The sequence below is a fragment of the Schistocerca nitens genome, chromosome 2, assembly GCF_023898315.1.
Source record: "Schistocerca nitens isolate TAMUIC-IGC-003100 chromosome 2, iqSchNite1.1, whole genome shotgun sequence".
NCBI lineage: Eukaryota > Metazoa > Arthropoda > Insecta > Orthoptera > Acrididae > Schistocerca > Schistocerca nitens.
The window spans coordinates 679,456,480-679,472,968 of NC_064615.1; the positions used below are offsets into that span (position 1 = coordinate 679,456,480).

At 41.3% G+C, this 16,489-nt stretch overlaps 1 pseudogene; it reads left to right on the forward strand.

Annotated features, from left to right (window-relative positions):
* The first annotated feature begins 12,040 nt into the window (after window positions 1-12,040).
* LOC126237994 (5S ribosomal RNA) lies at window positions 12,041-12,158 on the forward strand (annotated as a pseudogene).
* Window positions 12,159-16,489: the final 4,331 nt, after the last annotated feature.

Below are 16,489 nucleotides of genomic sequence, written 5' to 3' on the forward strand. Positions count from 1 at the left end.
ATACATCTTTTGCATGTAAAGGGTTTTATTCCAGGTATTGTAAATGCGTTTTTGTGACTTAGTTACAGCAACGTCATTTTTGAAAGGGCTTTACTCCTGGAATAATTCCCTTTCAGTGGTGATCAACTTCGCATGTCGTCAATCGAAACCTAATGCAACATGTGTGAAGTTTCGCTTTTCGTATTTCAGCTGTTGTTATTTCTGAACACGTGTTGTGACATGTAAAATGATGTCGAGTACTGACTTGGAACGTAGTGAAAGCACGAAGAAAAGAAAGAAGGAAAGGAAAACGTTATGTTGGAAACTATGAACACAATGTTATAAAAACAGCATCAGTGAAATGTCATGAGTATAGGCTACTACCTGTTTCAACCATGTTTCTGAACATAATAAGCTACAGTCAGTTGTTGTGGCATCTGAATACATAGGAGGATTACAGAAGCATACATTCGATGTTTTATTTCCGGAAGTGTCTGTTGTTTTTAATTTTGAAAAGTCTTATGTTTTATATTGAAACAGTGGCTATTAACGGGAAAAATGCAAGACATTGAACAGTTACTTGACTATATTTGGGAGGACTGTAAGTATTTCTATGAGGATTGTATGAAATGAACTGTACGTGACGTTGCTGCTGCTGCTGATGATGATGATCATGATAATTATTAATGAAACCGTGTTTATGTAGTTTGGTTAGAGTTATAATACTGCGAGACTGAACGGGTAAAAAAGAAAAAACTTAAAACACTAGTAAAACACAATTTGATCACGCATATAAATAACTTCTTCAAGATCAGGATCTTATTCCAAGATTTTGACAAAATATCCATTTCATTCTGCTCTTTAAACAGTCGAAAGCCCATCCTGATATATTCCATATACTCACGTACAGAATGTTTTCCTTCGTTCCTGAAAACCTAACATTTTGCAGTAAATCCCTTTACAAAAATGACTGTTTCATTTGTTAAGAAAAAAATTCGATACGTTGCGCCGTTTCTGAGTTAGTTTGCATTGACGTTAGCTAATCAGGCCGTTGCGCATGCAAATTCAAGCGGCCCGTCAGAAACGGTGTCGCCAAACGTGATCTTATTTTGGTTTCGTAAAACTTAACAAGAGAGCGATACAAAAATTGGACGTGGGCCGGGAGTAAGGATCGAAAGCCTGAGCAGTCTGGTGCGCTATATCTACAACAACTGACACTAATTGTATCCAGCAGGCTGCTTGAATTCCTAGATGCTTACAAGCTTTTCAGACTGGTTCTGACCACCCTGTATACTCGCACGTCACTGTGCAGTGCATGGCAGTGGTCGACTGCGTAACAATATTAGCGATTTTTTTTATTGAAAACATATAACGCAACACTCAAGATTCATTACTTAGTTATACAAAATTTTACTATACAGTTTTTGATCTAATGAATCGATGAGACTGCAAAATGAAAGGAGCTGAAGCAGTTGCGGAATTCAACATGATTTGTTGAAATCATCATGAACAACTATATTTTAAGAAAAGTACCAAAGTCTTAGATTCATGTCAATGCAAAAATCAGTAATTTAGAGTTAAAAATAATTTATTTTAACTGTAAGCAAACATATTTATTAGGCAAACGCAAGATAACAAACGGAACGTACCAACCACGCATATTTTAACTGTATTTAATTCAAATACAATACTTTCCCAAATAATCAGCCTTAAAATGAAAGTTTTAAATAATCTTAACGCTTTGCACTTTCAGTGGTATTACTGACGCTACTTATAATATCTTTATAGCTTTGTTCCTCTCAAATATCGAGTTCAATACTGAGCGAGTCGAAAAGTTGAGGCTGTCGTCTAACGAAGTCTGTTTCTGGTCAACCTCAATTTCGAGAATGACTTTTTACCAACTGCTGTTTGCGATCATTGGTGACAAGTATGTTCTTAGAGCGACCTCGATATTAGGAAAACACTTTGAATCTTTGTGAGTACCTCCAGATCGGAATCAGTTCAGATTGGCAGAAAGCTGTTAGACATAGCTGCCAACTGATGTGGGCCTATCACGCGTTTGACGGAGGACCACTGTCGATTTAGGACATGGGAGAGTGAGGTTTGACAGATCACTGTTGACTTTATTCCCATAACCTGTCCACTGAAAAATTCAGCCCATACAAAGTAAATACGCCCTTTTCGATTACAGGCGGATACTCGCCACGATATTAACACACAGTCAACACGGATTTAGAAAACATCGTTCTTGTGAAACACAACAAGCTCTTTACTCGCACGAAGTTGTGAGTGTTATCGACAAGGGATTTCAAATTGACACCGTATTTCTGGATTTACGGAAGGCTTTTGACACTGTACCACACAAGCGGCTCGTAGTGAAATTGCGTGCTTATGGAATATCGTCTCAGTTATGTGACTGGATTCCTGATTTCTTGCCAGAGAGGTCGCAGTTCGTAGTAACAGACGTAAAGTCATCGAGTAAAACAGAAGTGATTTCTGGCGTTCCCCAAGGTAGTGTTATAGGCCCTTTGCTGTTTCTTATCTATATAAACGATTTGGGAGACAATATGAGCTCCGTCTTAGGTTGTTTGCAGATGACTATGTCGTTTATCGACTAAAAAGTCATCAGAAGATCAACAGATTCCAAAACGATTTAGAAAAGATGTCAGCATGGTTCGAAAATTGGCAATTGACCCTAAATAACGAAAAGTGTGAGGCCATCCACATGAGTGCTAAAAGGAATCCGTTAAACTCGGTAACACGATAAATCAGTCAAATTTTAACACCTAGGAATTACAATTACTAACAACTTAAATTGGAAGGAACACATAGAAAATGTTGCGGGGAAGCCTAAGCAAAGACTGCGTTTTATTGGCAGGACACTTAGGAAATGTAACAGATCTACTAAGGAGTACGCCTACACTACGCTTGTCCGTCCTCTTTAAGAATACTGCTGCGCTGTTTGGTATCCTTACAAGATAGAATTGACGGAGTACATAGAAGAAGTTCGAAGAATGGCAGCACGTTTCGTATTATCGCGAAATAGGGAAGAAAATGTCACTGAAATGATACGGGATTTACGAAGGACATTGTTAAAACAAAAGCGTTTTTCGTTGCGGAGGAATCTTCTCACGAAATTCGAATCACCAACTTTCTCCTCCGAAAGCGAAAATATTTTGTTGACGGCGACCTACATAGCGAGAAACGATCGTATTCCCTGCGCAAGATACACGATGGGGGCAGCAGAACGGTTGCTCTATCTTCCTCAACGTGGGGTTTCGCTAGAACAACGTCACCTTTCTCCTCACAAACGTCCCCACTTAAGTAGAAAACTGCACTGTCCTCCAGGAGATACAGGACACAGCCTACATAGAAAAGCGGCGAGCTGCCTATCAGTCAGGCGCAACGTCGTTGAGGTTACACTCAAAAGGGGGCTCACTTGACAAGGACTACGTTACGCTTCTACCTTACGTCACATTAATAAACTGCGTAACACAATTAAAATATCACTTTTTCGAAAGCCCGTAGCTGTCTCCCATTGCAACGCAGAACTTCGAAATTTCACTCAAGGGCACCTACAACATTTCTCTGTAATGCTCGACTACGCCTCAAACAGATATCAGAAGTTCATGTGAGTTGTAACGTGGGTGCTTGATTTCACAGCAGTTCTGCCCAAGCCATTGTGTCACATGATGGGAAGTCCGTCATACCCTCACATCAACCGTTCTCTTGATACTTCTGCGATGGAGGTCAAAGCTGCGATGCCCAGTGTTGAAATCAAGAGGTTTTCTTATAGGTGGCCGAGGAAAACATTTCAGAAATACCATCGCTCAGAAATGACAGGAAAAGGCCACAGGGGTGGCATAAAGGGGCGTCAATGGAACCACCTCTTTCGCTGGTGCTTTGATTCCCACACGTTTCGCGATGGAAAACGACAGTTCGAAGTGCGATAAGCACCAGGACGACGTTCTTGACAAAGTTTGACACTGCCGACACGTTCGGACGATACAACCCTTCTCTAAGGATGTTGTAGTCCTGCAGCCCCAATGAACGTGATTGCACCCCTTGGAGTGCAGCGCGCCGCAGTTTTTCCTCTCTGTACAGGCTGGAACCAATACCGACCGTTTAAACCCGCTGGACGGAATTTGAACGCGATCGAAGCAGCAAACATGCAAAAGGTCTGTTTGGAGTTCACCGCAATGTTCTCTTGTCAGTCTGCTTTCGCTTCGCTTCATTGAAAGTAGTAAACCTATAGAGTACATTTGTAGTTTCACAAAACATACAATCAGAACAAAAAATAACGAAACAGTTCCATTACACGTGCGGAAGTAATAGTAGTAATAATAATTAGTAATAAAAAATAATAAGATCATTAATAAGTACGTAACGCTCAACTAACGAAGCGAAAGCAGAATGCCAAAAGAACATTGCTAGAAACTCTGAAAAATCCTTTCACATGTCAGGAAAATGTTCTCCCGTATTACAATTTCACTTGCAATTTGTTCACAATTGTCATAGGTGGGGTTTGAACGCTCTTCTTCTCCCCCAGGCGAGAACCGCAATAGAATCACCCACAGATACGCTTTTCCTCGGCTGGTGATACTTTTAATTACTGTTAACGCAAGTTCTGCTGGACGATAGCACACAGCACGAATTAAATCGGTGTTTCAGTTCACACTCTGTTGACATACGTTTGGTATCGATCTGAGTGTCGGACATCTAGAGGTTTGGGCGTTAGCTGCACACTGACGGCTGATTCGTGGCGGAATCGTTGACAAAGTAAGCGTCATTTCTTCATCGATGGAACTTAGTCTGTCTCTCTTTCTCTCTATAATGTTTTAATTTCTGTCACAACTCAAAGATATCCGGGAATTTACTGCTTACTGACGACTCAAAAAGTATTCAAAAGCACTTCGATGTAGAAAGTACAACAATAATACTGAGTAAATAAATTACATTTAATTTCTATGAAAATATATCAGTTACCGCCACGTATTAAATAAGCAAGGAGTAAACAAGCACCTCCTTACTTAAAACCAAAGGAAATAAATTATATTTAATTTCTGTAAAAGCATAAAAATTCGCTGAATGTCTAAAATCTAAATCCCTTAATTTCTTAGAACAATATTTAAATGTTCGCGTCACACCGTTCACTACGTGGTGGCACACCAATCTGTTTTCAAGTCTGCCACTTTCTCTTGTAAGCCTAAACTCAAATTATTAGAAAGAAATTTCGAATCCACGAATGGATCACGAACGCAATCAAAATCTTCAATATTCTATCCAAAATATTTTTTGAAATTCCGCTGCAACGCAAGTAAGTGTACTTTAATTAAGTCCATCAGCATCTTATCATCGTCAGTAAGGGCCCATGTAGTTGAAAACATCTCACACGATCCATTTTCAATTGTCTGTATCCAAAAATTTAACTTATTAATAAATCTTTAAATATTATACACAGCAGTCAGAATATTTTCATTTCCCCACTGCATTTTCCTGTATAGGCGTAACCGCATTTTGCTGTATAGGCGTACGAAAATATCCTAAAGATTTACCAGCTCGGATATCCATTTATCATCTGCAAATAAAACCGCATACTCCTGCCCCTCAATAGCCAAAAATATGAGTACCTCATCTCTAAGTTCAAACATTCGCATTGACACTTTACCTCGAGATAACCGTCGTACTTCTGTATGTATGAGAAACGTAGTCTGCTGTGATCCCATATCTTGACACAAAACATTAAAAACATTCTCAGAAATTTCTTCTTCATAATTAAGGCCTATGTTTGATATTAGCAGACTCCTCTTGGCCAGGAATGCCCTTTTTGCCAGCGCTATTCTGCTTTTTATGTTCTTGCTCCGTCCGTCATGGGTTATTTTTCTGCCTAGATAGCAACATTTCTCAGCTTCATCTACTTCGTGATCACCAATCCTGGTGTTAAGTTTCTCGCTGTTTTCATTTCTGCAACTTCTCATTACTTTCGTCTTCCTTCGCTTTGCTCTCAGTACATATTCTGTTCTCGTCAGACTCTTCATTTCATTCAGCAGATCATGTAATTCTTCTTCATTTTCACTCAGGATAGCAATGTCATCGGCGAATCGTATCATTGATACCCTTTCCCTTGAATTTTAATTCCACTCTTGCACCTTTCTTTTATTCCCGTCATTGGTTCTTCTAAGCACAGATTGAACAGTAGGGGCGGAAGACTGCATCCCTGTCTTACACTCTTTTTAAACTAAGCACTTCGTTCTTGGTCTTACACTCTTATTGTTATCTCTTGGTTCTTATACAGATTTTGTATTACCCGCCCATTTTTCTCATTTCGAATATCTTGTACTATTTCACATTGTCGAACGCTTTTCCATGTCAACAAATCCTATGAACGTCTCTTGATTTTTCTACAGTCTTGCTTCCATTATCAACCGCAACGTCAGAATTGAATTGCCTCACTGTGCCTTTACCTGCCCTAAGGCCAAACTGATAGTCACGTAATATATCCTCAATTTCCTTTTCCATTCTTCTGCATATTAAATGCAATCTATGGAATTACGTGAATGATGTCTTTCCGAAAGCCTGATAGTGTATCGCCAGTGTCATACATTCTCCACATCAACTTGAATAATCATTTTACAGCCACTTCACCCAATGATTTTAGAAATTCTCATGGAATGTTATCTATCCCTTCTGCCTTATTCGATCTTAAATCTTCCAAAGCTCTTTTAAATTCTGACTCTAATACTGGATCCCTATTTCTTCTTCTATCACATCATCAGACAAATCTTTTCACTCTTAGAGGCCATCAATACTCTTTCCACCTATCCGCTCTCTCTTCTGTATTTAACAGTGGAATTCCAATTACACTCTTAACATTACCAGCCTTACTCTTAATTTCACCGAAGATTGTTTTGACTTTTCTATCTGCTGAGTCTGTTCTTCGCGACCATCATTTCTTATTCGTCATTAAAAAGCTGTAACTGATCAGTGATACATCAACAATGTAATTACAAACAACACGAACGCAAGAAACGCGAATGATCAAAGTCTTTCGTACATTTTCAATTTTTTCAGTACAATAGATACATATTTGCTATTGTTTACTTTCAATGAAATTGATTGCACTTTCCTTATTTAATAAAAATGTGCACGAAGCTTGTGCTTATTTACTCCGTCCCGCCTCTTGCGAGCATCTAATGAATTTATCGTCTTTCTCACGTCCCCAGTAGGAAGTTGGATCTGTGAGTGCTTAAGCAAGTTTTCTCACCCATATTTCTTTTCTTTCGGCATGTGTGTTGTCATTTTCTCTAATCCCAAAAGCACCTCTGCTGCTGGTATCTACATTTTTCTGACAACAACATTACATTGTCTTCAGACCACTCCACTACTTACGCAACGCACGTCAACGAGAAAAGTAGACAAGACAGCACACGAAAATTTTCTGTGCTGCAAGAGACGAAGTGGAGAGGGGCACAAACTTCCTTTGGTAGTTCGCTAAAGGAGCGAGAACGAGCGGAACACAAACAAACACTGGCGAATGCGAACGAAACATGACCAAATGCAGTGCGCGCGCGTTCGCCTATCGTTTAGTTCTGTTCAGATAATTCCGGAATATTCATAATTTCGGCCAGTGGTGCGTTGTAGCGAAATGCGGTTGGCATCTCTGCATACGCCCTTGGTTAATAGACGAATACCGGAAGTTTCAGTGTTGTATGCCTTTAGTTACTTTTCAGTGTTGTACTGAGTAGAACGTTGTGTCGCACAGTTTGCGAATTTCGAAATAGCAGAGTTAGAGGAGCAACACACCTGCATTACATTTTGCGTGAAACTCAATAAAACCTATTCAGAGACACACCAAATGAGGCAAAAAGCCTACGGTGATGAGTGCTTAAACCGTACTCAGTGTTTCGAATGTTTCACACGGTTTAGAAAGATGGAAGTTAAAGATGACCGTCGTTCAGGATACTCTTCGACGTCTACCGACGACGCTCATGTCAGGAACGTCAACGAAATTGTACGTGCCAGTCGAAGCCTGACTGTCCGAGAGATTGCAGAAGAATGTAACATTTCAATTGAATCATGTCATGGAATCCTGACATAGCATCCAGGAATGCATCGTGTTACCGCCAATTTCGTCGCACGGCTCATGTGTTTAGACCAGAAAGACTTTCGCTTCGCAATGTGGGAAGAGGTTTTGGATTGCGTAAATGAGAACGAAGTGTTTTTAAGATAATCATAACTGCTTATGAGATGTGGGTCTACTGCTATGATGTTGAGACCAAGATTCAATATTCCCAATAGGTCGCGGTAGATTCTCCGCCGGTCGCTGTGGCAGAGCCGTTGTAGGCGCTTCAGTCCGGAACCGCGCTGCTGCTACGGTCGCAGGTTCGAATCCTGCCGTGGGCATGGATGTGTGTGATGTCCTTAGGTTAGTTAGGTTTAAGTAGTTCTAAGTCTAGGGGACTGATCACCTCAGATGTTAAGTCCCATAGTGCTTGGAGCCATTTGAGCCATTTGAAGTTTCTCCAAGACCAAAAAAATCTCGTCAGGTCAGGTCAAATGTCAAAGCCATGCTGATGGTTTTCTTTGACTTGAAGGATTAGTTCATCAGGAATTCGTGTCATAGGGACAAACTGTTAATCCATTGTACTATCGGGACGTACTACAACGCCTGCGACAAAATGTTAAAAGGAAACGGCCTGAAATGTGGCGAGACAATTCATGGCTCTTGCATCAAAATAACGCACCCGCACATTCACTCCTGTTGGTGCGCGACTGTTCCACAAAAAACGAAATCACTGTGCTTCCTCATCCTCCGTACTCTCCTCACGAAGATTTGCAACGATAGGGGAGACAAAAGAAAATTCACAGACGACGCTTCGCGCGATCTACCAAGAGGTGTACCAAGACTGCTTCTGGGAGTGGAAACGACGTTGGGAGCGGTGTATCAATTGTGGAGGACACTATTTCGAAGGAGATCATGCACAATCAGTAAAAGGTGAGCGTAGGAAAAAATCTTGTGGACAAAGTGCCGGAATTTTTTGAACAGATCTCGTACACATACATTTTATGGACGTATGGTACCAACACAGCTGACACGTCACGTCTATCGTATTGGACAGTTCCCCGGAAACACCCTCTGCCCGCTAACATGTCCATAATACCGGATCGGCAAGATTCAGTTAATTTTTCGTCTGTGCTCATTTCATACGTTTACACGCAACCAACTTCCGTAGACGAAAACTGAATGTCGGAAACAGATTTTCGCTGACGATTTTATTTCAAAGCTTGAATTGTTTTCGCTAGCTTAGTCAAAGGTCAGTTTTCCGACCAGTTATTTTACACAATGTCCTCCGGATATCAGCTATTTTGGTTTACGATTTGGTCAGTGCGATGGCCGTTTTTCTTCAAGTAAGGAAGTGGATAGTCTTATGTTCAGTATTACATTTACGTCACAAGAGCCGGCCGACGTGGCCGTGCGGTTAAAGGCGCTGCAGTCTGGAACCGCGAGACCGCTACGGTCGCAGATTCGAATCCTGCCTCGGGTATGGATGTTTGTGATGTCCTTAGGTTAGTTAGGTTTAACTAGTTCTAAGTTCTAGGGGACTAATGACCTCAGCAGTTGAGTCCCATAGTGCTCAGAGCCATTTTTTTTACGTCACAAGATGGCACTTAACAGGCCAAAAAACTGTCAAAAACGATTGACGTTTGCAACGGAGCTAACATCGATTATGGAAGAGAAATCCAGTAGCTTGGACTTTCTTTCCGAAAACAGAATTGGAGTGTTTATACCACCAAGCAGAAGCAGTATTGGGAAGTCGGGTTCGCAAACCTGGGTTTTGGAGCCCCATGGAAACGTATTAATTGTCTTAACATTTTTAGTATGTATAGTGTTTACCAAACCCGTACGATGCCCGTTTTTGAGTAATCCTGTATTTCTGCATTTCATCGTAACGAATCAGACAGCACGACACAAATCATGCTTTCACTCTGTGTAGGAAATAGTTCGAGTTTAATGATCCTACGCCGGCCGCGGTGGTCTCGTGGTTCTAGGCGCTCAGTCCGGAACCGCGCGACTGCTACGTCGCAGGTTCGAATCCTGCCTCGGGTATGGATGTTTGTGATGTCCTTAGGTTAGTTAGGTTTAAGTAGTTCTAAGTTCTAGGGGACTGATGACCACAGATGTTAAGTCCCATAGTGCTCAGAGCCATTTGAACCATTTAATGATTCTACGGATGTTTACTGGCCTTCCCCCGAAGTCGATGTCAAAGTGGATTAAGTACTTGCAGTTTTGATGTTTTCTAAGAGCTGAGGATAAAACTGCTTTATCAGTGCATGATGTAGAAATTTTGTGTCTATAAACAAAGATAGAAGCATGAACCAGAAGATATGGCGAACACAACAACATAAAACGAAATGATGACGGTATGCAAAGAGGAGTATAAGAGGGGAGCGCCGACAGATAAAGAAAGTCTTACAAAAATTTTACAATGGCACAGTTATGGCTAATGCAGTCACAGAAATTAGCTGGATGAAACAGCCTTAATATTGTCAAAAAGCTCTGAGAAGGAGCGCAACCGCTTCTTACAGGAACAACGGCAAGGTAAAGAAATAAACGTCTGTGACTCAGTTGAGTCTACAAGGAAACGGAATAGCTGTTTGGTATAGAATGTTCTGTATCCAGCGTGAAGGATAATTACTAGCATCAGCAAGCGTAGTTTACAGGCACTCATGCTGAAACTTCAGTAAATTATTGTAAATGGCAGGTAGTGGAGAGCCTATATACAGGCTCTCCAGCAGGTAGATGTGCTCAGCGCATTCTATCGGCAACTTGCATGTGGCTCACAGAAAGGTGCTGACACCTGGTAGCACACAGAGTAACCTACTCACCGCACAACGCAACCGCTAAATGAAACAGCAGAAGTTCCAGTGTATGCTCAGTTATAGCCACCTTTCATTTATTTTCACGTTTGTCAAGCACAAATCTTCCCTCGATTTGTTCCAGAATAAGGCGAACGCAAAGATCGGTGCGAATCGTACAAAGTAATGCCGCCCCTCCTCCCCCCCCCCTGACATATTTTAATATAACAATAATAATTTCTATGTAACAGTTCTTTGTGTATTGCTTCAGCACAACTTCAGAGTAATCGTTTCAGAGGAGTACATCAATCTTCTGAGAAATTTAGAACTACATGATCGAACAACTATAACGACATGTGCAAGCGTTGAAGTAGGGGTAATACAGTTTCCTTCAGTCGTTTTCGCCTATACTCTGGAAGTCTCTCTCTCTCTCTCTCTCTCTCTCTCTCTATCTATCTATCTCTCTCTCTCTTTGTTTTATAAGTGGAAATCGTTTCTATTTCTGTACTCCTATGATTTGCCGGTTCTTCGCGCGGACTCTTGACCTGTGTCGGATTTGTTGGTGAAGCAGGTACAACAGCATTTGAATGATTGCCTTTAGCTGGCTGGAATACTTACTACAGCCGTTGAGACCGAGCAGTGTTTGCAATTTTCTAGAATTCCTTCCCATTTTCGAGACTCTTAGTTTTCATACTATTACATTCCGCAAGAGAAATTTGTAACTTGATGTATGGAAAAATTTAAACGCTTTTAATGACGTTTTCTTTGTGTGTGTGTGTGTGTGTGTGTGTGTGTGTGTGTGTGTGTGTGTGTGTGTGTGGGATGCGGGGAGGGGGAGTGGGAGGGGGAGGCATCAGACACCTATGATTCTCCTGCCTCGTCTCCCCCTTTGAATCCGCGACTCGTCCACTGTCAAACAAAAAACGACTAACGTCATCCAAATTTTACTAAAAATATAAGAAATGACAAAATATGTTGCCCGGCCTGGTCAGGATAGTTTTCTTGAATTTCGCTATCTCAGTGTGGAGAAACCGACTCATATTTGTAAGAAATGTGCATGAGTAACGAACGACTCATTGACTGTCATTATCGCTCAGGCATGGCCACGAAAGGGCCCAGACAAGGAATCTTCGAAATGATCAGGAAGGAAAAACTTAATATTTTTCCCTCTGACGGTGTAATACTAACACCAATTCATTACACGGGCAACGGCCTTGCCGCAGTGGACACACCGGTTCCCGTGAGATCACCGAAGTTCAGCGCTGTCGGGCGTGTTTGGCACTTGGATGGGTAACCATCCAGGCCGCCACGCGCTGTTGCCATTTTCGGGGTGCACTCAGCCTCGTGATGCCAATTGAGGAGCTGCTCGACCGAATAGTAGCGGCTTCGGTCAAGAATACCATCATAACGGCCGGGAGAGTGGTGTGCTGACCCCACGCCCCTCCTATACGCATCCTCAACTGAGGATGACACGGCGGTCGGATGGTCCTGGTAGGCCACTCGTGGTCTGAAGACGGAGTGCTTAATTCTTTACAGGAGAATGGAAAAGCTGGTAGAAGCTGACCTCGGCGGAATTCGGTGTGGATTCTGGAGAAATGTAGGAACACGCGAGTCAATACTAACCCCACGGCTTCTCACAGAAGACAGACAGGTTAATGAAAGGCAAACCTGGGTTTATTAACATTTGTAGACTTAGAGAAAGCTTTTGATAATGTTGATTGGAATACCATCTTTGAAATTTTGAAGGTAGCAGGGGTAAAATACAGGGAGTGGAAGGCTATTTACAGCTTGTAAAGAAATCAGACGGCAGTAATTAAGCATCGAGAGGTATGAAAGGGAAGCAGTGGTTGAGAACGGAGTGATACAGGATTGTAGCCTATCCTCGATGTTAGTCAATGTGTACATTTATCAAGCAGTAAAGGAAAGCAAAGAAAAATTCGCGGTGCAATTAAACTTCACGGTAAAGAAATAAAAACTTTGAGGTTTGCCGATGACATTGTAATTCTGTCAGAGATAGCAAAGGACTTGGAAGTACAGCTGAACGGAATGGACAGTGTCTTGAAAGGAGGATATAAGATGAAAATCAACGAAAGTAGGTAAATTAAATCGGCTGATGCTGAGGAATTACATTGGGAAACGGGATACTTAAAGATGTTCGTGAGTTTTGCTGTTTGGGCAGCAATATAACTGATGACGGTCGAAGCAGAAATGTAGCAGGGGTGACAGAGGCGGAGACAGTCAGAAATATTTGCGTCGTGTATGGGGATAATGCCACTGTACACAGCACGGCAAAAATATAGTTTTCTCGCTTTAAGGCGTATCGTTTTGACATTAGTGACTCTCCACGTTCAGGAAGACCTTCGGGGTTTGATGAAGGTCGTTTAAACGCGTTAATTCACAATGATCCACGTAATTGTAGTCGAGAACTGGCAAATCTGATGAACGGTGATCATTCCAACACAACGCAACATTTGCATGCAATAGGTAAGGTTCAAAGATCGGTTGTATAGGTACCGCATGTTCTAAGCCAAAATCACAAGAATCAGAGGGTGGCCACATGTGTAGCTCTGTTTGCTGCTCATCAACTGGCTCCTGAACAATGCCGACCCTTCCTATGCTGTATCGTTACTGGTGACAAGAAGTGGTGTCTTTGTGCTAACATGAGGAAAAGAAGATAATGGCTCTACACCTACATCTGCATCAGCATACACACATACATACATACTCCGCAAGCCACAGTACGGGGCGTGGGATGGGCACCCTGTATCACAACTAATCATTTCCTTTTCTGTTCCACTCGTAAACAGAGCGGGGCAAAAACGACTATTTACATGCCTCCGGACGTGTCCTAATCTCTATAATCTTTCTTCTTGGTTCTTACGCGAAGTATATGTTCTGGTGTCAGCCTCAAATACTGGATTTCTACATTTTCTCAGTAGTGCTCCTCGAAAAGAACGTCGCCTTCCCTTCACTGGTTCCCATTTCAGTTCCCGAAGCATCTCCGTAATACTTGCATATTATTCGAACCTACCGATAACAAATCTAGCAGTCCAACTCTGAAATGCTTCAATGTCTTCGTTTAATCCGACCTGTCGCGGATCTCAAACATTCGAAAAATACTCAACAGTGGGTCGCACTAGTGTACTACATGCGGTCTCCTTTACAGATGAACCACTCTTTCTCAAAATTTTTCCAATAAACCGAAGTCGAGCATTCGCCTTCCCTACTACAATTCTTACAAGCTCACTCCGTTTCTTATTGTTTTGCAACGTTAAGCCAAGATATTTAATCAACGTGACTGGGTCAGTCAGCACACCACTAACACAGTATTCTAAATTACGGGTTTGTTTTTCCACTTATCTACATTAACTTACTTTTTTCTTCATACAGAGCCGACCGCTGTGGCCGAGCGGTTCTAGGCGCTTCAGTCCGGAACGCGCTGTTGCTACGGTCGCGGGCTCGAATCCTGCCTCGGGCATGGATGTGTGTGATATCCTTAGGTTAGTTAGGTTTAAGTAGTTCTATGTCTAGGGGACTGACAACCTCAGATGTTAAGTCCCATAGTACTCAGAGCCATTTGAACCGTCTAAATTTAGAGCCAGCTGCCATTCATCACACCAACTAGAGATTTTGTCTAAGTCATCTTGTATCCTTCTACAGACAACGAACGACACCTTCTCATACATCACAGCATCATCAGCAAACAGCAGCACCCTTTGCACCCAGAGATAGGGCCGCCTCTGTTAATGATCAAGACGTAACATCGAACGTCCTTTGCTATGTATCACTTTCTACTAGAGTGTTCTGTAGTTCGAATCCATTATTCCCAAATATTATCCGCTCTATGTTCGCTCGGACCGAATAATAATGTCCAGTGTCTGCCAAATGAAATCTATTTGTGAGCTCCAGTTTCGGTATTATCCAAATGTTACATCCAAAATGCTGCACCCCACAAGCGCTGCACATGGTACATAAATTCCCTAATCGACATTCGTAGCGTGAAAGAAAGCGTAATTGTGCTTTTGAGCACGACCAAGACTGTATTTAAGTTACTATTTCTATTTTAAACTAAGCGAAAATTCCACGAACCAAACGTCCTCTGTGTGCCAAATATTTCAGTAGTCTAATAGAGATTCTTGGCTTGTAATTTTTACGTAGTGTCTGTAGTAACGATGTGACGTCGTGCGTAGCATATGGAAGAAAAAAGTTCATGTGTATGTCTCCTGCCACAAACAGCCTCACAAATATAGAAAGTGCGGTAGTCAAAAACGCAAAGGTTTGTTTTAACACCGGAGTGCTCTACTTTTGGCCATGATCCTATCGGAGGTGGTATGTCCTTGCTCTCCTGTGATCTCTGAAGTGGCTTCCAGTTATAGAGAAACCTAAAGTTTAACGAGCACACCGAATCACGAATTTGCACATTAACAAACATTGCCAGAGGTAAAAACAGTGTTAAGTGACAAATAAAATTCCTAGGACTGCCTGACATTTGCCAGAGTTATGGATTCGTAGTCCGGCAATTAATCACACTTTCTTTCAGTAATAAAACAGTTTGTACAGCCACAGTAATAGAACCGAACTCATTTAATAAATTTTGTACGTAGTCTTCGGTATCAACGTTTCGTAAGAAATTTAGGTGTAGTTCCAGTCCAGAACAGGAGACAGAACTTTCTTGAATTTCTGGTCTGTTCCAGTATTACGATTCAAATGATAGAAAAGTCTTGGTGAATGCGTTATTATCACAAGCAGCTAATTACGGTTACCTAATAGTTCAGTACGTGGAAGCCAACAAGGGTTGCTCATCCACAGATTTGCTAGAATAGAACGATATTGGTTCTGCGTAACGAAAGCAATTATGTGAGTGGACATTCCAAACGGCTGCCACCCTCTAACACAAAGGTTCCCAAACTTTTCCTCTAATGGAACACCTTAGAACCATGGTACGCTGATGTAACACTTTGTTTATTTTCAATGGTAATAATTTTTTTAAATGAGAAAAGCTTACTTTAATCAGAGATTACTTCAATTTTAAATCATGACTATAACACAAAAATCATAATAAAACCCTAAAAATATTGGTATCGTTAAAATGTCGAAAAAAATTCACCTTCTTAATAGTTTTTCGCGGAGCACGTATTCACTTCCCGCGGAACACACTTCAGGGAATCCGCGTCTAGCAGGAGAAGAGAATTTCAAGCCCGGCACCAGTTGTGCTAGTGACAAGCTGTGGTTCACTGAGTCGCCGAGCCAGACAAATATTTACAGTATAAGTAGATTTTATCAAAGATCTTAGGCTAGATAGCAGACATTATTGTTGCTTTATAAGAAATAACAAATATTTGCGACATAGAATGAACTCATTCAGAAAAGTGTCAAAATGGCCACTGCCTCCTACATGCACGTGATGCGTTCAATTCTTAAATATACAAATCCTTACAGACAAAGAATAACTAAAAAATTGAACTCCTGTCAACAGATATAATTGTATAGGCTGATCGCAAGTATTCAGCTCGTAAGTGGGAACAATTTTAGACAAAACTGCAAAGTTGAACTACACAAGGAAGTCCAACACTTGCCTGAACTTGTGATAACATTTGAAATATTTTTTTAAAACTATTTCTATGACGGAAATTAATTCAGTTACAATTTCAAG